The sequence below is a fragment of the Bos indicus genome, chromosome 4 (assembly GCF_029378745.1).
Source record: "Bos indicus isolate NIAB-ARS_2022 breed Sahiwal x Tharparkar chromosome 4, NIAB-ARS_B.indTharparkar_mat_pri_1.0, whole genome shotgun sequence".
Lineage (NCBI taxonomy): Eukaryota > Metazoa > Chordata > Mammalia > Artiodactyla > Bovidae > Bos > Bos indicus.
In genome coordinates, this window is record NC_091763.1 from 106,217,113 (window position 1) to 106,240,233 (window position 23,121).

General features: G+C 44.4%; 1 long non-coding RNA gene and 1 gene segment (V, D, J or C); both read left to right on the plus strand.

Annotated features, from left to right (window-relative positions):
* LOC109557711 (T cell receptor beta constant 1-like) overlaps positions 1-23,121 on the plus strand; it is a gene marked incomplete in the record, with an annotated part of 426,686 nt that overhangs the window by 119,593 nt on the left and 283,972 nt on the right.
* On the plus strand, positions 14,659-17,582 carry LOC109557713 (uncharacterized). The gene is made up of 3 exons (XR_011566346.1): positions 14,659-14,706; positions 14,941-15,016; positions 15,102-17,582. It is a non-coding gene; the product is annotated as an uncharacterized lncRNA (long non-coding RNA).

Consider the following 23,121-nt stretch of genomic DNA (forward strand, 5'->3'; position numbering starts at 1 on the left):
AGTAAAATAATGCTCAAAATTCTCCAAGCCAGGCTTCAGCAATATGTGAACCGTGAACTTCCTGATGTTCAAGCTGGTTTTAGAAAAGGCAGAGGAACCAGAGATCAAATTGCCAACATCTGCTGCATCATAGAAAAAGCAAGAGAGTTCCAGAAAAACATCTATTTCTGCTTTATTGACTATGCCAAAGCCTTTGACTGTGTGGATCACAATAAACTGTGGAAAATTCTGAAAGAGATGGGAATACCAGACCACCTGATCTGCCTCTTGAGAAATCTGTATGCAGGTCAGGAAGCAACAGTTAGAACTGGACATGGAACAACAGACTGGTTCCAAATAGGAAAAGGAGTACGTCAAGGCTGTATATTGTCACCCTGTTTATTTAACTTCTATGCAGAGTACATCATAAGAAACGCTGGACTAGAAGAAACACAAACTGAAATGAAGATTGCCGGGAGAAATAATAACCTCAGATATGCAGATGACACCAGCCTTATGGCAGAAAGTGAAGAGGAACTCAAAAGCCTCTTGATGAAAATGAAAGTGGAGAGTGAAAAAGTTGGCTTAAAGCTCAACATTCAGAAAACGAAGATCATGGCATCTGGTCCCACCACTTCATGGGAAATAGATGGGGAAACAGTGGAAACAGTGTCAGACTTTATTTTTCTGGGTTCCAAAATCACTACAGATGGTGATTGCAGCCATGAAATTAAAAGACGCTTACTCCTTGGAAGGAAAGCTATGACCAACCTAGATCGCATATTCAAAAGCAGAGACATTACTTTGCCAACAAAGGTCTGTCTAGTCAAGGCTATGTTTTTTCCTGTGGTCATGTATGGATGTGAGAGTTGGACCATGAAGAAGGCTGAGCACCAAAGAATTGATGCTTTTGAACTGTGGTGTTGGAGAAGACTCTTGAGAGTCCCTTGGACTGCAAGGAGATCCAACCAGTCCATTCTAAAGGAGATCAGCCCTGGGATTTCTTTGGAAGGAATGATGCTAAAGCTGAAACTCCAGTACTTTGGCCACCTCATGTGAAGAGTTGACTCATTGGAAAAGACTCTGATGCTGGGAGGGATTGGGGGCAGGAGGAGAAGGGGACGACAGAGGATGAGATGGCTGGATGACATCATTGACTCAATGGACATTAGTCTGAGTGAACTCTGGGAGTTGGTGATGGACAGGGAGGCCTGGTGTGCTGCGATTCATGGGGTCGAGAAGAGTCGGACACGACTGAGTGACTGATCTGATCTGAAGGAACAGTAGCATCCAACATGAAATTTATATTTCTCTTTCTTTTTTTAAGCAGAAAGCACCCAGGCAGCTTTAAATACCCTGAGTGATCTGAGCTCTCCCATCTTGAAACTGTTACATAAAACTGCTTGGGGCTCACTGAATACCAGGCAAGAGTTCTCCAGAGGAAAAACAATCTCAGTAATAAATTTTAAAATACACAAGTAAACAGAACACTTAGGAGAAATGTTAGTAGATGCGTCAAACAGCTGCATTAAACCCCAAGATGATCAACTGCAGAATTATCAAAATTGGATGACAAACTCAGTCTGTCTTGTGGGCACAGGGCAGTATTTTGCATCTTCTCAGGTCATGAGGTCTTCTGAGGTCACAGAGACCATCTCACATACTCAATATTTTATACATATGACTATTTCCGTAGTCTCTTACTTGTGTGTGATTCATTTCTAAGTTGAACTGCATGGAACACAAGCATAAAATGGTACATGACTCCCATTTGTATACAGTTTGTTAATTAAGAAAGAACTTCATTTTTATCATCCATTTGATTTGGATTAAAGACTATGAGCTTTTCAATTTTTTCTTGTAAAATATAAAATTTTTATTGGGCAACAATTTCATTTGCCCCTAGGCTGTATCCCTCCTGGGCTCCTTACACGTGGAAGTCCACACACAAAGGGCAGAGTTTCTTCCCCTGGGATCCACTGACTCCAAGACTGGGGGTTCACAGCTGGGTTTCACAGGAAGGGCAAACCCCAAGTGCTGCTCACCCCTTGACCTTCTGTGCCACATACACCCTGGGACAGGGGAACACCAGCTGACCCAGGACCTGATCACAGACAAGAGAGCAGGTTGCTTGCTGGGCAAAAACTCCACTCACCAATTGGCCAATCTGCTGAAAGTCTCAATGGTGAAATTGATGAATAACCAATTTTGATAAGTTATACTCTTTACACAGAGAAGGCGATGGCACCCCACTCCAGTACTCTTGCCTGGAAAATCCCATGGATGGAGGAACCTGGTAGACTGCAGTCCATGGGGTCGTACGAGTCGGACACGACCCAGCAACTTCCTTTCACTTTTCACTTTCTTGCATTGGAGAAGGACATGGCAACCCACTCCAGTGTTCTTGCCTGGAGAATCCCAGGGACGGAGGAGCCTGGTGGGCTACCGTCTACGGGGTCGCACAGAGTCGGACATGACTGAAGCGACTTAGCAGCAGCAGCAGCAGCAGCATGCTCTTTACAGCAGTTCAGGATGCTTGGAATGATTTCAGCAGTCTTTTGAGTTTTTTTCTTTTGAAGTTTTTGATTGGCTACAGCTTTCTTTCAGCCATTGATCCTCAGCTGTTTCTGGGCAAACTTGTCAGTCTAGCTTATTTTGAGGTCAAATTTGGATGTTGTATATTTCAGTCACTGAGGACTTCTCACATTCTCAATATTTGATGCATGTGATTGTTCTTGTCTTCTCTTATTTGTGTGTGGTTCACTTGTAAGGTGAGTTGCTTGGAATACAAGCAACAACTTGAACCCTTCTCCTGTGTAATTGTGTATTTATGTTTTAGGAATACTTTAAGGTGTAATTAATAGGGAGAAAATGCTCTAATTAATATATATAATACTCTCAGTTCAGTTCAGTCGCTCAGTCATGTCCGGCTCTTTTCAACCCGATGAGTTGCAGCACGCCGGGCCTCCCTGTCCATCACTAACTCCCAGAGTTCACTCAAACTCACCTCCATCGAGTCAGTGATGCCATCCAGCCATCTCATCTTCTGTCGTCCCCTTCTCCTCCTGCCCCCAATCCCTCCCAGCATCAGAGTCTTTTCCAATGAGTCAACTCTTCGCATGAGGTGGCCAAAGTACTGGAGTTTCAGCTTTAGCATCATTCCTTCCAAAGAAATCCCAGGGCTGGTCTCCTTCAGAATGGACTGGTTGGATCTCCTTGCAGTCCAAGGGACTCTCAAGAGTCTTCTCCAACACCACAGTTCAAAAGCATCAATTCTTTGGCGCTCAGCCTTCTTCACAGTCCAACTCTCACATCCATACATGACCACTGGAAAAACCATAGCCTTGACCAGATGGACCTTTGTTGGCAAAGTAATGTCTCTGCTTTTGAATATGCTATCTAGGTTGGTCATAACATTCCTTTCAAGGAGTAAGCGTCTTTTAATTTCATGGCTGCAATCACCATCTGCAGTGATTTTGGAGCCCCCCAAAATAAAGTCTGACACTGTTTCCACTGTTTCCCCATTTATTTCCCATTAAGTGATGGGACCAAATGCCATGATCTTAGTTTTCTGAATGTTGAGCTTTAAGCCAACTTTTTCACTCTCCACTTTCACTTTCATCAAGAGGCTTTTGAGTTCCTCTTCACTTTCTGCCATAAGGGTGGTGTCATCTGCATATCTGAGGTTATTGATATTTCTCCCAGCAATCTTGATTCCAGCTTGTGCTTCTTCCAGTCCAGCGTTTCTCATGATGTATTCTGCATAGAAGTTAAATAAACAGGGTGACAATATACAGCCTTGACGTACTCCTTTTCCTATTTGGAACCAGTCTGTTGTTCCATGTCCAGTTCTAACTGTTGCTTCCTGACCTGCATATAGGTTTCTCAAGAGGCAGGTCAGGTGGTCTGGTATTCCCATCTCTTTCAGAATTTTCCACAGTTGATTGTGATCCACACAGTCAAAGGCTTTGGCATTTGGCATATAATGCTCTAATAATACCTAAATATACAAAATAAACACAAAATGCTCTAATATAATACACGCTCAGTCATGTTGACTCTGTGACCCCACGGACTGTCCATGAAATTCGCCAGTCCAGAATATGGAGTGGGTAGCCTTTCCCTTCTCCAGGGGATCTTCCCAACCCAGGGATTGAATCCAGGTCTCCCACATTGCAGGTGGATTCTTTATCAGCTGATCCACAAGGGAAACCCAAGAATATTGGAGTGGGTAGCAGATCTTCCTGACCCAGGAATCAAACCAAGGTCTCCTGCATTGCAGGCAGATTCTTTACCACTCAGCTATCAGGGAAGCCCAAATTAATATTTCTGGGTAAGTTTTGACAAGGGCATACACCAATGCAACCATGATTGAAATCAAAATAAAGAACATTCCCTTCACCCAAGAAATTTTCCTCATGCCTCTTCCCAGTTTATTTCCAAGAAAACCACTTTTCTGATTATATGACTATAGTTTTGTCTAATAGGAAATACTGTTTTGATTGAACTCTTTTTCTCAAAATTATTAATTTTTAAATTTTATTTTATGTATTTATTTGTGGCTGCGCGGGGTCTTTATTGCTGCACGGGCTTTTCTCTGGTTGTGGTGAGAGGGGGCTACTCTCTAGTTTTGGCGTGCAGGCTTCTCACTGCAGTGGCTTCTCTTGTTGCCGAGCCTGGGCGATAGGGTGCACGGGCTTCAGTAGTTGCGGTGTGTGGGCTCGGTAGCTGTGGGTCGCGGACAAAACACAAACTCAGTAGTTGTGGCACACAAGCTTAGTTGCTCCAAGATATGTGGGATTTTCCTGGATCAGGGATCCAACCCGTGTCTCTTGCCTTAGCAGACGGATTCTTTACCACTGAGCCATGAGGGAAGCCCCTCAAAATTATTATTTTTGAAATGTACTCAAATTGTGTATATCAGTACTTTTTCCTTTATATTACTGAGTAGTAGTCTATTGTATTGGAGAAGTAAATGATGACCCACTCCAGTATTTTTGCCTGGAAAATCCCATGGACAGAGGAGCCTGACGGGCTATGGTCCATGGGGTCACAAGAGTCAGACACGATTCAGCAACTAAACCACCACCACCACCGGTCTACTGTATTTTAAAATTTGCTTATCCACCCTCCTATGGGTGGATGACTAGGTTGTTCTGGTTTTCAACTCCTCTGAATAAAACTGCTCTAAATATTCTTGTACACATCATCTTTAGGGTAAATGCATTCATTTCTCTTAGGTATAAATGTTAAGAGTGGAATGATTGATTCATAGGGTAAAGCCACGCTTGACTTTATTAGAAGCAGTTGAACAGTTTTCCAAAGTGGCTGCACCAATGTGCAGCACCAAGCGTAGGGGTTCCCCTGTACCGCCACCCACACCAATATTTGGTATTCTTTTTATTGTTAGCCATTCTATCGGGTTCATAGTGATGTCTCCTTTACACTTCATTAATCAGTAATGATTAATGCAATCAATGCAGCGATCAATGCAAAGAAATAGAGGAAAACAACAGAATGGGAAAACAACAGAATGGGAAAGACTAGAGATCTCTTCAAGAAAATTAGAGATACCAAGGGAACATTTCATGCAAAGACAGGTTCGATAAAGGACAGAAATGGTATGGACCTAACAGAAGCAGAAGATATTAAGAAGAGGTGACAAGAACACACAGAAGAACTGTACAAAAAAGATCTTCATGACCCAGATAATCATGATGGTGTGATCACTCACCTAGAGCCAGACATCCTGGAATGTGAAGTCAAGTGGGCCTTAGGAAGCATCACTACAAACAAAGCTAGTGGAGGTGATGGAATTCCAGTTGAGCTATTTCAAATCCTGAAAGATGATGCTGTGAAAGTGCTGCACTCAGTATGCCAGCAAATTTGGAAAACTCAGCAGTGGCCACAGGAAAAGGTCAGTTTTCATTCCAATCCCAAAGAAAGGCAATGCCAAAGAATGCTCAAACTACTGCACAATTGCACTCATCTCACGTGCTAGCAAAGTAATGCTCAAAATTCTCCAAGCCAGGCTTCAGCAATACGTGAACCGTGAACTTCCTGATGTTCAAGCTGGTTTTAGAAAAGGCAGAGGAACCAGAGATCAAATTGCCAACATCCGCTGCATCATAGAAAAAGCAAGAGAGTTCCAGAAAAACATCTATTTCTGCTTTATTGACTATGCCAAAGCCTTTGACTGTGTGGATCACAATCAACTGTGGAAAATTCTGAAAGAGATGGGAAAACCAGACCACCTGACCTACCTCTTGAGAAATCTAGATGCAGGTCAGGAAGCAACAGTTAGAACTGGACATGGAACAACAGACTGGTTCCAAATAGGAAAAGGAGTACGTCAAGGCTGTATACTGTCACCCTGCTTATTTAACTTCTATGCAGAGTACATCATGAGAAACGCTGGACTGGAAGAAGCAGAAGCTGGAATCAAGACTGCTGGGAGAAATATCAATAACCTCAGATATGCAGATGACACCACCCTTATGGCAGAAAGTGAAGAGGAACTCAAAAGCCTCTTGATGAAAGTGAAAGTGGAGAGTGAAAAAGTTGGCTTAAAGCTCAACATTCAGAAAACGAAGATCATGGCATCTGGTCCCATGGCAAATAGATGGGGAAACAGTGGAAACAGTGTCAGACTTTATTTTGGGGGGCTCCAAAATCACTGCAGATGGTGATTCCAGCCATGAAATTAAAAGACGCTTACTCCTTGAAAGGAAAGCTATGACCCACCTAGATAGCATATTCAAAAGCAGAGACATTACTTTGCCAGCAAAGGTCCGTCTAGTCAAGGCTATGGTTTTTCCAGTGGTCATGTATGGATGTGAGAGTTGGACTGTGAAGAAAGCTGAGCACGGAAGAATTGATGCCTTTGAACTGTGGTGTTGGAGAAGACTCTTGAGAGTCCCTTGGACTGCAAGGAGATCCAACCAGTCCATTCTAAAGGAGATTAGCCCTGGGTGTTCTTTGGAAGGAATGATGCTAGAGCTGAAACTCCAGTACTTTGGCCACCTCATGCGAAGAGTTGACTCATTGGAAAAGACTCTAATGTTGGGAGGGATTGGGGGCAGGAGGAGAAGGGGACGAAAGAGGATAAGATGGCTGGATGGCATCACTGACTCGATGGAGGTGAGTTTGAGTGAACTCTGGGAGTTAGTGATGGACAGGGAGGCCTGGCATGCTGTGATTCATGGGGTCACAAAGAGTCGGACATTACTGAGCGACTCAACTGAACTGAATCAGTAATGATATTTACTTTTTCATATCTTCCTATCTTTTTTTATAACGTGCCTGCTTTTAAATTTGTTCATATTTAAAAATCATGTTGCTTTATGTTACTGATTTGTAGAGGATATTTTTATATCCTAGATAGGAGTCTTTTGACCATTAAATAGATTGACACTGTCTTCTCCCACTTGGCTTGTCTTCTTGCTTTTTAATGCTGCCTTTTGATAAATTGAAGATTAAAATTTTTATAAGGCCTAATTTATCACTTTTTCTTTTTCACTTGGTGCCCTTTGCATCCTGTTTGCCTATCCCAAAGTTATCTATTTCTTGCTCCATTGCTTCACTTTAATAACATCATTCCCTGCTCCTTGCCGTCAGCTGGAAATAACCCACTTCCAAATCACAACTTAAACATCTCACTCTGCCCACAATTTCCTATCCTAATCTTTGACAATACCTAGCCATTGGTAACTAGTCTTCCTTTCTTCTACTCCTTAGGATCCTTCCATATTTTCATCACCTCCTGATAGAGTAGATTCGATGATGTTACATTCTTTTAACCCTTCCTTTCAAATATTCCTTCTTCAGCCATAACCTTTTAGGTTGCCCTCATATTACAGAAACCCAAACCAGAGTGGGTGCATTGATCTCTCATTTTCACAACAGCAGCTGAGAGCTGTCAGAGTAAGTCACATCTGTACAAACTAGTATCTAATGTGACAAATCAAGTCACTAACCTCACCTGCTTTTACATCTCTGTTTTGAGATACCAGTTAGTTCACTCACTCACTTTCCAAAACACTATTCCAAATATTTAAAATGCTTTCCACTCTCTGTAAAATGTGCCCACTTCTTGCCTCTTAATTCAAGGGTGAATCCTAACGCAGAGGGCAGTGCCCTTCAAGGGGGATCTTTGTGGGGCCCCTGGTCTCTACCGAATATGTGAAGAAACCCACCCTGCTGTAGACTTCCCTGAGTAGAGGTAGGTGAGGAGTAGAGTCCGACTTCCCTGGATCCCCTTCAGAGTCTATGTCCCGAAGTCACACTATTTATTCTCACATAGCATATTCCTCTGCTTCTGCTGCCTGTCTCAGCAATGCTAATTGCAGAACGTTAGAAATTTTGTTACTGCTAATTGCAGAATGTTGGAAATTTGTCATTGCTAATTGCAGACAGAACTTTTGTTACTGCTAATTGCAGAATGTTAGAACTTTCTCTTTTTTTTAAGGCAGAATACATTCTCCAAGCTCGTTTTCCTCTTTTCGCCTGGCCACATCTACTATTTTACCCAGCAGGGTGATGGCAGGTTGAGGAGGACCAATGAAGATCCTATTTATAAAGGTGGGACAGAGTTCAGGGAAACCAGTAAAGGAAGGAGAAGCGTCCTAAGGGTGGCATAAGTGGGTGGCTCTTATCCTCACAGACCTGAAAGTTGGCGGGGGAGGGGGGGCTGTTTCCTGGGCAGTAGGGTGCGGTAATTTAGGGAGTCAGGTCTGGCCTTTGGTAAGAAAGAGTAGCTAGGATGAAATGTAGGGAGGAGAAGGAGGCCATGGGGTAGACATTTATTATAAACCAGGACAGTGGTGCCTTGCTTCCCTTCACTCTCCTGCCATCATCTCCTATAAACACAACTCAATCTAGAGGAAGCCCAGTTACTAGAGTCCATAAAGGTCAGAATCACAGGGTAAGACGGGTCTGTAGGGATAAACAATAACTCCCCAGAACTGAAGATGGGCTTGAGAACAGTAACCCCAAGTTAGCTAGGTCCCTGCCCGTGAGTGGATCACGGCTGAGACTTGTTTCTGGAGGACCTTCACTCCCAAGAATTTATAGACAACCCAGGTCCCCTGCAGACCCAGTCAGATGGACTAAATCTTAAAGTCTCTGCATCACTGGCCAGTCAGGATGGGGGCGGGGGGGCGGCACCCAGGAAAGGAAAATATCCAGACAAGGCTTGGCTTGACCCCCGCATCAACAAGACGAGGGTGCACAGGCTGAGAGAGACCTGGAGGCTTCCTCACAGACCCTCCCCCTCGGCTGACGTCATGGTGGGTGGGCTTCAGCACGGAGACCCGCGAGCAGAAGCCGTGGGGCTAAGGAAGATGAGGGGAGACAGGGCTTCCTGGTTGCTGGTCGGGGTGGGTGTCGGGGCAGCAAAGGGGTACCCGCCTCAGAGAAACATCAGCACAGCTGTGTGGGGACAGACGTCGCCCGGAGCCATCTTCCTGCTTGGCCTCCGGAACCCACAGGGTGAGGACAAAGGGGCGGGGCTATCACAGGATAATCCTCCAATCAGAGAGCGCGAAGCCAGAACTCCGCTCTCATCCAGGAGGACCAGACTCTGAGGGCTCGGTGCCTGCAGCCCACCCCAGGGTGCCATGGGGTCCAGGCTCCTTCCCTGGGTAATGCTGTATCTTCTGAGAGCAGGTAAGTCCTGTGGACAAAGAGATAATTGCCCTTCAGAGCTTGTCGACTCCCGAAAGCTCTACCTCACCTTAGGGGTAATCATCAAGCTCTCTCCGGTGCTTATTTGATCTCTGTGGTTCCCACAGGCCCTTTGGAGGCTGAAGTCACCCAAACTCCAAGACACCTGATCAAAACGACGGGACAGACAGCGACCCTGAGATGTTCTCCTATGTCTGGACACAGCAGTGTATCTTGGTACCAACAGGCCCAGAGTCAGGGCCCCCAGTTCATCTTTGAGTTTTATGAAACTCTGCAAAGAGCTAAAGGAAACTTTTCGAATCGGTTCTTAGCAAAACAGTTCCCTGACTTTAGCTCTGAGCTGAACGTGAACTCCTTGGACCTAACGGACTCTGCCCTGTACCTCTGTGCCAGCAGCTTGGCACAGCTGTGCTGAGTCACCCGCGCTCTGCACACAAACCTCTCTGCCTTGGTTTGAGCAGTGACAGAGCAGTGCAGCCTTCCACCCAGGTTTCCCTCCTCCGAGGGATGTTTTTAGCCGCTTCAAATTTGCTTGTTGTGCCCTGCTGAGCTCGGAGCACTCCCCAGGAAGAGCAATCAGAGTCTCCTCAGTGCACTGAATGTTTCCACATCTCCCAGCATCAGCCAAGTAGTGGGGATCATCAACAGAAGGGGACACCTGAGCCCTTTGCTTGTGCTAGAGTCTCTGTAGATATCATACCCGTTAAAGCGCTGTGACAGTCATGCAAATCAAATATTCTTATACCCACTTTATAGATAAAAGAACTCAGGGACACTAAATCATTTTCCCAATGTCTCATGATTTAGAAGGAGCAGAACTGGGAGACAAACATGTCTGTTTACAAAATCCATACTTCCTCCATATGCCCAGCTGTTCCATCATTAGCCTCTCTGGCCCCATCAGAGAGAGCAGAGGCAGGGCTTCACCTTCACCTGTCCTGGTAGTCAGCAGTGGAAAGCTGATACCTCATCGTGGACATCACCATGGCCTCCTCCTTGGCAACACTGAGGAACATAAGATTTCACATGGATTCATTCTCATTTGTATGCAGCCCTCTCATCTTTTTTCAGTCTGTAGCTCACCTCTTCATTTTTTACAGTCTGTTTTGATGGACACAAGTTTAATACAACTGACATTATAATTTTCTTTGTGTCTCAACTAGACAAATGCTTCCTCAAACAAGTACCTGGAAATATTCTCCTTAATTTAGTCTAGTAAATTAAAATTTTTCTTTTCATAAGTAATAATAAAATATACGTGAAATATATTTTCATGTAAGGCATTAAGTAGAGATCTGGGACTATAAGGAAAGAATATATTTGCAGAGATGTGGAGGGACCTAGACAGGGTCATACAAAGTGAAGTAATTCAGAAGCAGAAAAAGAAATATCATGTATTAATGTTTATAAGCGGAATCTAAGAAAATGGTGCAGATGAACAAACCTTTTTTGGATAAATTAGAGGTCACAGGACCTGGTCCACTTAACTATGTGGTGGATGTCCATTTCCACGGATCACTGGGGCAATGCCAGAGACACAGAGCTGAGGGTCACTTGTCCTCAAACCCCAGTCTCCTCCAGCCCACACCCTGCCTGTGGGGTGGATCGCTAGGCAGGGCTCTTTCTGGGCTCCCCCTCTTCACCCCCAGCCATTTCAGAAATGCTGTTTGTGACAGCAAAGCCTCCATTTTTAGAGAGAGGCCATGTATTAGTCCTTGAATAATTGTGTGAGTCTTTCTGGGCAGAAATAATCAAATATACAATTGCCTAGCATGGCCCAAGGATAGACCAAAGCCCTGGTTTTGCCTGAATGATTCACATCAATGCTTTAAAAACTAATGCAGCTTCATCTCCTTAGGCAGCGAAGACTAAAAATAGACTGCTCATTTCAAAGAGTCGAACCTTAGAAGACTGGAGTTAGAACATGTGCCCTGGGGACAGCACCTCTTATTACCCTTTGGAGAAAGCTGTGAGCTGCTGATGAACACTGGAATAACGTCACGACCAACACTGGAATGAGTAATAGGAGCATTTCTGCTGCTGCTGCTTAGTCACATCAGTCGTGCCCAACTCTGTGCGACCCCATAGAAGGCAGCCCACCAGGCTCCCCGTCCCTGGGATTCTCCAGGCAAGAACATTGGAGTGGGTTGCCATTTCCTTCTCCAGTGCATGCAAGTGAAAAGTGAAAGTGAAGTCGCTCAGTCGTGTCTGACTCTTCGAGACCCCATGGACTGCAGCTTACCAGGCTCCTCCGCCCATGGGATTCTCCAGGCAAGAACACTGGAGTGGGTTGCCATTGCCTTCTCCAAGGAGCATTTCTAGAGCCAGTGAAAATGTAACTTATTTTTGAGTTTGGAAATTCAGGCACTAGGGGGTGCTGATTAACCTTCCTTTTCAAGTAAGAATTATTTAAGGCTTGTTCTAGAATGATGGGTCAGAGGCTCTGCTCCAGGTGCCGGCCAATTGTTGTACAAACAGAAGCCACGTAAATCCACACTCAGCACAAAATGAAGTCACCATCGACCTCATCATTCACCCAGCTCACCGGTCAGGGGCTGGCCGTGTGCACAGGGCACTTGTGTTCCTTCGCCCTTGGCTTATGTTTTAAAATAAGCATTTATACTGTATTCCACGGTCAGTGCCTCTCTGGATATTGTCTATTTAGACACCACAAATTCTACAACCTGATCAAGGGTCTGAGTTTAAAGCTCTCATGTGGTTAGGCTGTTTTTGGTTTTCAGTAAATCGTTGTTGATTATCTATTGTATGTATAGTAGTTTGTATCTGTTAATCTCTTACTCCTAATTTGTCCCTCCTTCCCTCTGTTTCCCCTTTGGTAACCATGGACTTGCTTTCTATGGCTGTGAGTCTGTTTTTGTTTTGTGTATACATCCGTCTTATTTTTCAGATTCCACATACAGCCGATAACATGTAGTATTGGTCTTCCTCTGTCTGGCTTATTTCACAAAGCATAATGTTCTCTAGGTTCATCCACATTGCTGCAAATGACAATATTTCATTCTTTTTATAGCTGAATAATATTCCATTGTATATATACGATATATAATATATTATGTAATGTAGCACACACACACACATATATATATTTATATGTCACATCTTTGTCCATTCATCTGTTGGTGGGCACTTGGGTTGCTTCTATGCATTCTTAATAATGCTAAGCTATGTTCTATAGTTAGGGCTTCCCTTGTGGCTAACTGGTAAAGAATCCACCCACAATGCAGGGGACCTAGGTTAGATCCCCTGGAGAAGGGAATGGCTACCCACTCCGGTATTCTTCCCTGGAGAATTCAGTGGATAGAGGAGCCTGATCGGTTACAGTCCATGGGTCACAAAGAGTTGGACATGACTGAGCGACTAATACACACATTTTACAGTTTAAAAAAAAATCAACAATGTATGAAGACAAATGTTAATAATCCCCCTCCCTCTCCAGACATACCCCTATCCAATCCCATTTTCAGGGTGTGTTTCTTACCTTCTTCTCAATGCTGATGCAAACCTATCTACCCAAATACACCCACAAAAGTGGGGCCACCTGTACACATTAACCGCCACTTGCATGCTTTCTTCTATTAGTCTACTTCAGACATTTTTTTCAGATCAGTAGATAGAGATCTAAGTTGACTCTATTAACTGCTTCATATCGCATAATGGGGGTGGACAGGTAGGTTAATGGCCTCATGCATGGTCTCAGAGCTGATAAGTAATGGAACCAGATTACAAAGCACAGTTTGTCTGCATCTGTGTTGGAGGGCATGGGAGCTATAGGGTCCCTCTGGGAATCAAAGATACAGAACCACTGGGGGTTTTCGGTCTTCAGGTCAGACACGAGAAGTAACAGGGTCTGAGCATTTCTTATAGTCCTGCAGGTAAGAGCATCATCATATTGGCAGAGGAGAAGTGTTAGAGGCGTCTGACTGGGGCTAAGCCCCAGAAAAGCCAAGCTTTGAGCAAATTATTCCAATCCCAAGATGCATCAGAGACGCAAATGTAAATAAATTAGGGGAGGAAATTTTGTTTAAATGAGAAGTGGGGAGAGAGATAACTGAATGGTCGCTTAATAAATGTGAAATGCAGAGGAATACAATGTTAGCTAAATGCCACGCTGGTTCTGATCAGTTTTGCTTGTTAAGGCAGGTGAAAATGGGATAATTTATCGTGAAGGTGAAGTTACCATCTGGACTACTCCTTTTCTGTCCATGAAGGCTAGTGACAAAGGGAGAAGTGGTAGGGCTGGGACCACAGCTTGCCTGTTCAGTTGTCGTTCACTCTCTACGTCGTGTCTGACTCTTTGCAACCCCATGGACTGCAGCATGCCAGGCGTCCCTGTCTTTCACTATCTCCTGGAGCTTGCTCAAACTCATGTCCATCGAGCCGGTGATGCCATCCAACCATCTCACGCTCTGTCGCCCCCTTCTCCTCTTGCCCTCAATCTTCCCCAGCATCAGCACTTATTCGGTGGGACGCGCTAATAAATCATGCTCTGACCAAAGAGAATCTCTGGGGCTGGACATAGGTCAGTTTTCCTGCATAATAAAGTTGGAGGAAACTTATCTTCTTCTGGAAGGGATTGTGATTCTTGTTCCTTTTCTGAAGGCGTGGTCTTCATAAGTGCATGCTCAGTTGTCTCCAGCGTTTATGACCCCATCGACTGTAGCCTGCCAAGCTCCACTGTGCATGAGATTTTCCAGTCAAGAACACTGGAGTGGGTAGCCATTTCCTCCTCCAGGGGATCTTCCCAACCCATGGATCAAACCTGCATTTCCTGTATTGATAGGCAGACTTTTTACTACTGAACCACGTGGGTAGCTCGCAGGCATCTTAGATACACTTAATTGATTACTATCAGTGAGGCTCAGTGATGTCACCATGGGAACTGCCTTGTGGGAACAGGTGACGCCGGTCCTCCTCTGCTCATGCTCACAAGGACCCTGAGCTGGTGAACCTCCCATTGCTGCTCTGACCCTGCCATGGGCTCCAGGCTCCTCTGCTGGGTGACCCTCTGTGTCCTGGGGGTGGGTGAGTCCTCAGCAAGCAGGTCCTGTGTGTGTGTGTGTGTGTGTGTCTGTGTCTGCGTATGTGTGATGATGATTACATATATGCTCTACCTGATTGTCCCCCACTTCTGTTCCCGGGTGAGTCCTCAGCAAGCAGGTCCTGTGTGTGTGTGTGTGTGTGTGTCTGTGTCTGCGTATGTGTGATGATGATTACATATATGCTCTACCTGATTGTCCCCCACTTCTGTTCCCACAGGTCATACAAGAGCTGGAGTAGTGTCCCAGTCACCTGGGTACAGGGTCGCAGGCAGGGGCCAGACTGTGAATTTCAGGTGTGATCCAATTCCTGGTCACCAAGTCCTTTACTGGTACCGACAGATGCTGGGGCAGGGTCTGGAGTACCTGACTTATTTTCAGGGCAAGGAGGAACCAGACAAATCAGGAATGCCTAAAAACCGGTTTTCTGCTGAGAGGCCTGAGAGCACGTACTCCTATCTGAAGATCCAGCCAGTGGAGCCCGAGGACTCGGCCCTGTATCTCTGTGCCAGCAGCCCAACCACAGCGCGGCACAGTCACCTCCTTCCTGTTCACAAACCCCTACGTGCTCACTTCTCGTCATGGTTCCCAGAAATGCCAGAAAAAGGAGCTACCTGTTCTTCCCTCTGCAGGGGGAGTAAGTGGATTTGGGGCTTCAGCTGTTCTGATAGTTGGAGGTCAGAAAATTACCTTTGAAAGACTAGAGCATCTGTAGGGTAGTCATAATTTTCGCTTATGGGTTTCTGAGATCCCTTTATATAGGAACTATAAAATTCTATAATTGGGCTACAATATCAGACTTTAGTCTCAAGTAGACTGAAATACACTCTTATAAAACTATGTAGTTTTAGCACATTTATAATAAACTGTTCATACTGAGTGTCACCAGCTCAGACTACACCGTGCCCAGAGGTAGGCCAGCCAATGCAGAACACTTGTAAGGTCATCTGTAGCTACTAGTCTTAACAATAAATAAATTAGAATCCTAAGTGACTGATATAAATTATCCACAAGGAATTGTCATCCACAATAATGTATGCTAATGTATGTCCATATATTGCTTTTTACTTCTTGACAATCCTGAAGTCATTCTGTGTTTAATTTCCTTCTTCTCTAGTCTGTTTCTTTTTAAATAGAAACTCAGTTTGGTTTTCATAAAAGATAACCCTACTTGAGAAGATATCAAAGAAGAATGGTTAAAAAAGATTGGAATAAGAGTCATGTCAAACATTCAGGGTTCTTGGAGGTTTCCAATTTATACTCCCACCAGAAGTATATGAGCCTTTCAACTGGCTTATATAGACACATGTACATACATCCACACATATTCTGTGGGTTACTTTTTCACTCTCTTAATGATGTCTTTTGGTGAAGAGAACTTCTTAATCCAAAATTATTCCACCCCCCCCCCATTTGTGGTTTGCATTTTGTATTTTACTGTCTAGGAATTTTTTTCCTATTTCAAAATGATCATGTTTTCTTATATTTCCATCTAAATTCTTTATATTTTAAACTTTTACATTACCATCTAATCCAACTGGAATTAATTCTTTGTATATGAAATGAGGAAAAGGTCATGTCATGATATTCCATATAGACATTAAATTGACCCAATATTTTTTGTTGAAGCACAGTACTTTTCTTACCACTCTGTAATACCACTTTTGTCATATATCAGTCACTGAATATATGTTGGTCTGTTTTGTCAGTTCTTGCACAAATAACACACTGCCTTATTTACTGTAGCTTTATAATAGATCAGCTTCCCTGGTGGCTCAGATGGTAAAGCGTCTGCTTGCAATGCAGGAGACCCGGGTTTAATCCATGAGTCAGGAAGATTCCCTGGAGAAGGAAATGGCAACCCACTCCAGTACTCTTGCCTGGAAAATTCCATGGATGGAGGAGCCTGGTACTCTAAGGTCCATGGGGTCCCAAAGAATCAGACATGACTGAGCGACTTCACTTTATAACTTATCGTATCAAATACTATAAAAGGAAAACCATACAATCACATCTACAGATGTTCAAAAAAAGTTCGATAAAATCTAACATCCATTCCTGATTTTAAGGAAAAAACTCTTAGCAAATTAGGAATAACTGGAAACTTCATTATTTCCATTATTAATGAAGAGCATTATAAATGCTCTTCATTATAAAGAGCATTTATGGGAAGTATTAGTCACCAACTTGTACCAAACTCTTTGTGACCCCATGGACTGTAGCCCCCCAGGCTTCTCTGTCCATAGGATTCTCCAGGCAAGAATACTGGAGTGGGTTGCCATTCCCTTTTTCAGGCAGTCTTCCCAACGCATAGATCAAACCCGGGTCTCCTGCATTGCAAGCAGATTCTTTACCATTTGAGCCACCAGGGAAGCCCATTTATGGGAAACCTATGGTTAATAGATCCTTTCTGCAAATAGACTATGATAAGGTAAAGATGCATATTGTAATCTCTAGACCAAATACTAAAAGTAGCACAAAGAGGGAAAAAAACAATCTTTTTAACAAATGGTGCTGGAAAAAAATGTATATCTTGTGGGAAAATAATGACTTTCAATTCTTATCTCAATCCATAAACCAAGACTGGACACACTAAGGTTCACAGGCCAAATAGGGCCTCTGTCTATTTTTATACAGCCCAGGAGCTAACAATGGTTTTTGCATTTTTAAATAGTTGAAAAATATAAAGAACAATGTTTTGTGGCAGATGGTGATTATATGAGATTCATATTTCAGTATCCATAAGTAAAGTTTTGTTGGAATAGAGCTAAGCTCAATCTTCCGTGTATTGCTTCTGGCTGATTTTGCATAGCAATGGCAGAGTTGAGTAGTTGTAGCAGAAACTTCATGGGGTGCACAGAACCGGACATATTTACTATCTGATTATTTACAGAAAAGGTTTGCTGATCCTTGCCAAAAGCAAAACTTAGTATGAGATGGAGCAATATTCCCCAAAGATCTTAAAGCTTCTGAACTATAAAGTTTCTGAAAGAAAAAAAGAGGATAAAAAATGTTCTAGTTTTTTAAAGTATTAAATTTTTCTTTATCAAAGTTTTAAAAATTGTATTCATCAAAAGATACTAAGGAAATTAGGTAATACATGGATAGAGGAGCCTGGTGGGCTATAGTCCATCGGGTTGCGAAGAATCAGACACGGCGGAGTGACTAAGCACAGCACAGCACAGATAGATGAGAAAGAGTATGTATTCATAATATAAAGAATTCCTACAAATCAATACTTAAAGTGACAAATTTAATTGAAAATTGTAAATCAATTTTTAGAAGATTTGAATAGGATGTTCAGATAAGAGAAGATATGTAAGTAGGCAGTTTCCTCTTCAAGGAATTGATGACCTTGTTTCCCTGGCTGCTTGGAAGATGTTTTGGTTGATAGATCTCTACTGGCAGCCTCTCTTGGAATGATCTTTAGTTAAAGAGAAAGCTTTATTCAAAGTCCCACCTCTTCCTGTGTTTGTATGCATAGTCGCTCAGTCGTGTCCAACTCTTTGCAACCCTATGAACTGTAACCCATGAGGCTCCTCTGTCCATGGGCTTCTCCAGGCAAGAATACTGGAGTGGGTTTCCATGCCCTCCTCCAGGGGATCTTCCTAACCCAGGGATTGAACTCAGGTCTCCTGCATTGAAAGTGGATTCTTTACCATCTGAGCCACCAGGGAATCCCATGAATACTGGCGTGGGTAGCCTATTTGTTCTCCAGGGAATCTTCCCAACCTAGGAATCAAACCAGGGTCTCCTGCATTGCATGTGGATTCTTTACCAGCTGAGCTACCAGGGAAGCTCAGCTGGCATCTAATGACTGGCCAGTATCCCCTTTCCTGGAACACTAATTAATGAGGTTTAGAATTTTTATTCTCTTCTGGAAAAGTGTTTGCTTCATGCTTCCCTCACTACCATGTGCAATGGGTGAGCCCGGGACAGATAAACAGCTAATCAGCAAGACCTGCGCCTTGAGTGTCCTGGCAGATTCTGATTCAGATCCTAGTTTAGATAGTACCAAGCCTGCCTGGGCTTCCTGGGTGGCGCTAGTGGTAAAGAATCCACCTGCCAATGCAGGAGACACAAGAGATATGAGTTCGATCCCGGTATCTGGAAGATCCCCAGGAGGAGGGCATGGCAACCCACTCCAGTATTCTTGCCTAGAGAATTTCATGGACAGTGGAGCCTAGTAGGCTAGAGTCCATGGGATTGCAAAAGACAGTACTGCTTGAGCTTCTTCAATAACACTGTTGCACAACTGGCCCCTTGAGGGCACTGTGGATCCACTGAGTGAGCCTCTGTTTGCAGCACCTGGGAGGGACATGGAGAGAGCTCGAGAGGGAGGGGAGGGGGTGCCAAGTGAGACTCAGTCCTGGCTTGGTCCCTGAGCCAGGGAGGTCATTTGATGAATCCGTTACTGCTGGCATTTAGAGAGCTGATTGTAATCTTCTCGCATTAACAGATATGCCAGTGTGTTTGTCACAGCAGGGAGCCATGAACTTCCCCTGGCGGGGAGTAAAGGCCTCTGTTTCTTGGAGGCTACATTTAGTACAGAGTGTGCTGGGGCCTCAGTGGGGCAGCCTGGATAATGCAAGCCAGATGTGAAAAAAAGGAGCACTTGCTCCAAGGGCAGTAGAGAGGTGTGGGGGTGGCCACCTGGCCCAGCCCTACACATAGAGCTCTACCTGCTCCCTGGGGGCTCCCCTGGGGGCTCAAGGGTAAAGGATCCGCCTGCAAATGCAGGAGTCACTGTTTCAATCCCTTCCTGGGTGGAGAAGATCCCTTGGAGGAGGGAATGGCAAGCCACTCCAGTATTCTTGCTTGGAGAATTCCATGGACAGAGGAGCCTGGCAAGCTATCGACCACAGGGTCACAGAGAGTTGGACATGACTGTGCAACTTAGCACAGGGTGACAGGACAAAAGAGAACATTCTCAACCAGCTGAGCCTGATTAGTGGGAGGTTGGGGCATGGGGGTGGTGCAGAGTACCTGCGGGAGCCCACAAGGACAGGGGCATCTGAACAGTAATGTCACAGGTAAGCCCTCCAAAAGGAAAAGGAGGGACTCACACATCTGCTGTCTCACCCTCAGAGACCAGACCCCTGAGTAGGGAGAAGCCCAGTCTCCTTCTGCTGGAGTTGACCAGGGTGCTCGGCTTCTTGGCTGTGTGTCCTGCTGTCTCCTAGGAGCAGAGGAGCTCTGAGTTCAGCAGCACAGCCCTGGACCCAAAGGCTTTAACTGTTGATGGAGTGTCTCCAGCTTCCACCTCCTTCCTCCAGGGTTCAGTGGATGCTGGAGTCACCCAGTCCCAAGACACCTAGTCAGAGGCAATGGGGGAAGGCTGTTCTGGAATGCTGTCCCATCTCTGGACACAACAGTGTGTGCTGGTACCAGCAGGCCTTGTGGCAGGACCCCAGGCCCCTTAGTATTATGAAAAGGCACAGAGAGACAAAGGAAACATCACTGATTGCTTCTCAGCTCAACAATTCAGTGACCACAGCTCTGAGCTGGACATGAGCTCCTTTGCAGCTAGGAGACTTGACTTCATGCCTCTGTGCTTGCAGCTTAGCACAGCCCTGCAAAGTCCCTGGCTTTCTGTACTCAAACCTTCCTGTCCTAGCAGAAGATATAGTGGGGAGAAGAAGGGGGCTCTTAACCAAGTTTGAGGGATGTTTCAATTTCTTTTCTAACACTCTCTCTGTCCTGCTGAGCTCAAGCCAAAGCACTCCTGAACATTCAGACACCAGATTTACTGAACATTCTCACCCATTCCTAGCAAACGGCAGGTGCTCCTCCTCTGTGCTAGAGTGGAGGAATCTACTATGTGTTTTAATGCAAGATAGTGGTGCTGGGGAAGACTTTGAGAGTCCCTTGGACTGCAAAGAGATCAAACCAGTCAATCCTAAAGGAAATCAACCATGAATAGTCACAGGAAGGACTGATGCTAAAGCTGAACTCCAATACTTTGGCCACCTGATGTGAAGAGCCAACTCACTGGAAAAGACCCTGATGTCAGGAAACATTGAGGGCAGGAGCAGAAGGGGGCAGCAGAGGATGAGATGATTCGATAGCATCACCAACTCAGTTCAGTTCAGTTCAGTCGCTCAGTCGTGTCTGACTCTTTGCGACCCCATGAATTGCAGCACGCCAGGCCTCCCTGTCCATCACCAACTCCCGGAGTTCACTCAAACTCATGTCCATTGAGTCAGTGATGCCATCCAGCCATCTCATCCTCTGTCGTCCTCTTCTCCTCCTGCCCCCAATCCCTCCCAGCATCAGAGTCTTTTCCAATGAGTCAACTCTTCGCATGAGGTGGCCAAAGTACTGGAGTTTCAGCTTTAGCATCATTCCTTCCAATGAACACCCAGGACTGATCTCCTTTAGGATGTACTAGTTGGATCTCCTTGCAGTCCAAGGGACTCTCAAGAGTCTTCTCCAACATCACAGTTCAAAAGCATCAATTCTTCGGTGCTCAGCTGTCTTCACAGTCCAACTCTCACATCCATACATGACCACTGGAAAAACTATAGCCTTGACTAGACGGACCTTTGTTGGCAAAGTAATGTCTCTGCTTTTGAATATGCTATCTAGGTTGGTCATAACTTTCCTTCCAAGGAGTAAGCGTCTTTTAATTTCATGGCTGCAGTCACCATCTGTAGTGATTTTGGAGCCCCCCAAAATAAAGTCTGACACTGTTTCCACTGTTTCCCCATCTATTTCCCATGAAGTGATGGGACCAGATCACCAACTCAGTGGACATGAATTTGAGCAAACTCTGGGAGATAGTGGAGGATAGAGGATCTGGCATGTTGCAGTCCATGCAGTCACAGTGAGTCAGACATGACTCAGCAACTGAACAACAATAAGCATGGGTATGTCCACTCTGTCGATGAGAAGGTCTCAGTAAACCATGGAATAAACAGCAAGCTGGAGATCATGGACTTTCCAAATATTTCCTATTTTAAAGTATCAGAGATAGGATCCAACCTACATAATCATGCTTCCAAGATAAATGTTCTCCTAAAATTCCATGAGGTTTCCTGGGCTTTGGTCAACAAGTTGTAGCAGAACACTGTCTCTTCCATCTTAAGACTGGCTGAGCTGTAGCAGGTGGTCACACATCATGATGTGGTTACTACAAGCTTACTACCCGTGAACTTCTAGGACATTTGACTTCAAGGCAGATAATGTTTGTCCAGACATAATTCCTTATAGAATGAGGCATGATAGCCCCCAATACAGGAACTAGTGACTAGAGAGAGGGGAATTTCCAGTCTATCAGCGGATTCAGTAAAAGAAACAGAAACCCTCCAGGAATTTTCAGCAGAATGGGAGTGAATACAGGGAATTCATGCTTCTAAGCCATGGGTGGGTCTGGAGAAGGAAGGGTCTCCAAAGGTTGTGGCTTGTTCTCAGGTGGACTGCTTTTGATCAGAAAATCTGAAATTGCTACATTTGCCCAGATCAGCCACTACAGAAGATAGCTGAGAGTCACAACTATTAAATGCATGGTGTTGCCACTTATAGATCGCAGGCACAAGTTTATTAGTGAATGCAGACTGCTTTTAGAGGCACAAGTTTATTAATGAATGCAGACTGCTTTTAGAGACACAAGTTTATTAGTGAATGCAGACTGCTTTTAGAGGCACAAGTTTATTAATGAATGCAGATGGCTTTTACTCTGCCTGGTGAAGTTATAGAAAATTCTTTTATTTATCCTTCATTTTCTCTCTGCCATGTACATTATTTCAATTAGGTTTCTTAAGAACCACATGAGATAGAGCAATATATCCACTTTAAGATGAAAAAACTGACTCCTGAAGAGTTTAGTTAATTTGCTAAAGCAGGCACAGCCAACAAATAACAACTGGGACTCAAACCCACCCATGGTTTTGACCCACTTCTGTGTTTTGGTAGTGGGAGACATCTCCAGCATCGAACCACGGACCCAAGTCTCGTTCAGAAACACTAAATCTGACACAAGTTTTCTTCACAACTTTTCACATGGGAGGCTAGAAGGACAAGAGCTCTGACTTCAGAGACCTTGGTCTGTTCTGCTGTTGACTATTCTGACCTGCCTTGAGCTGGTGACTTGGAGAAGGTTTGGCTGAGTTTTCCCATTTGTAAACTGAAGCCAGTGATACGTGACTTGCAGAGAGTTTATGCAAGAAAACGAAACAGATTGCCTAATGCAAAGTACAGGCTTAAGAAACCTGAGTTCTCTGTTAACTCTCTGACAAATCTCTGGCCTAGCACAATTACCGACTGTGCCCAATTCTGGGATCAAAGACAAGGACGGATTACTCTTGTCTGAGTCACCTGTGTTCCAGACACAAAGTCATTTGAAATGCAAATACAGTTGCCTGATAATTTATTATGTGAAACTGGCTACAAAGACTTGCCT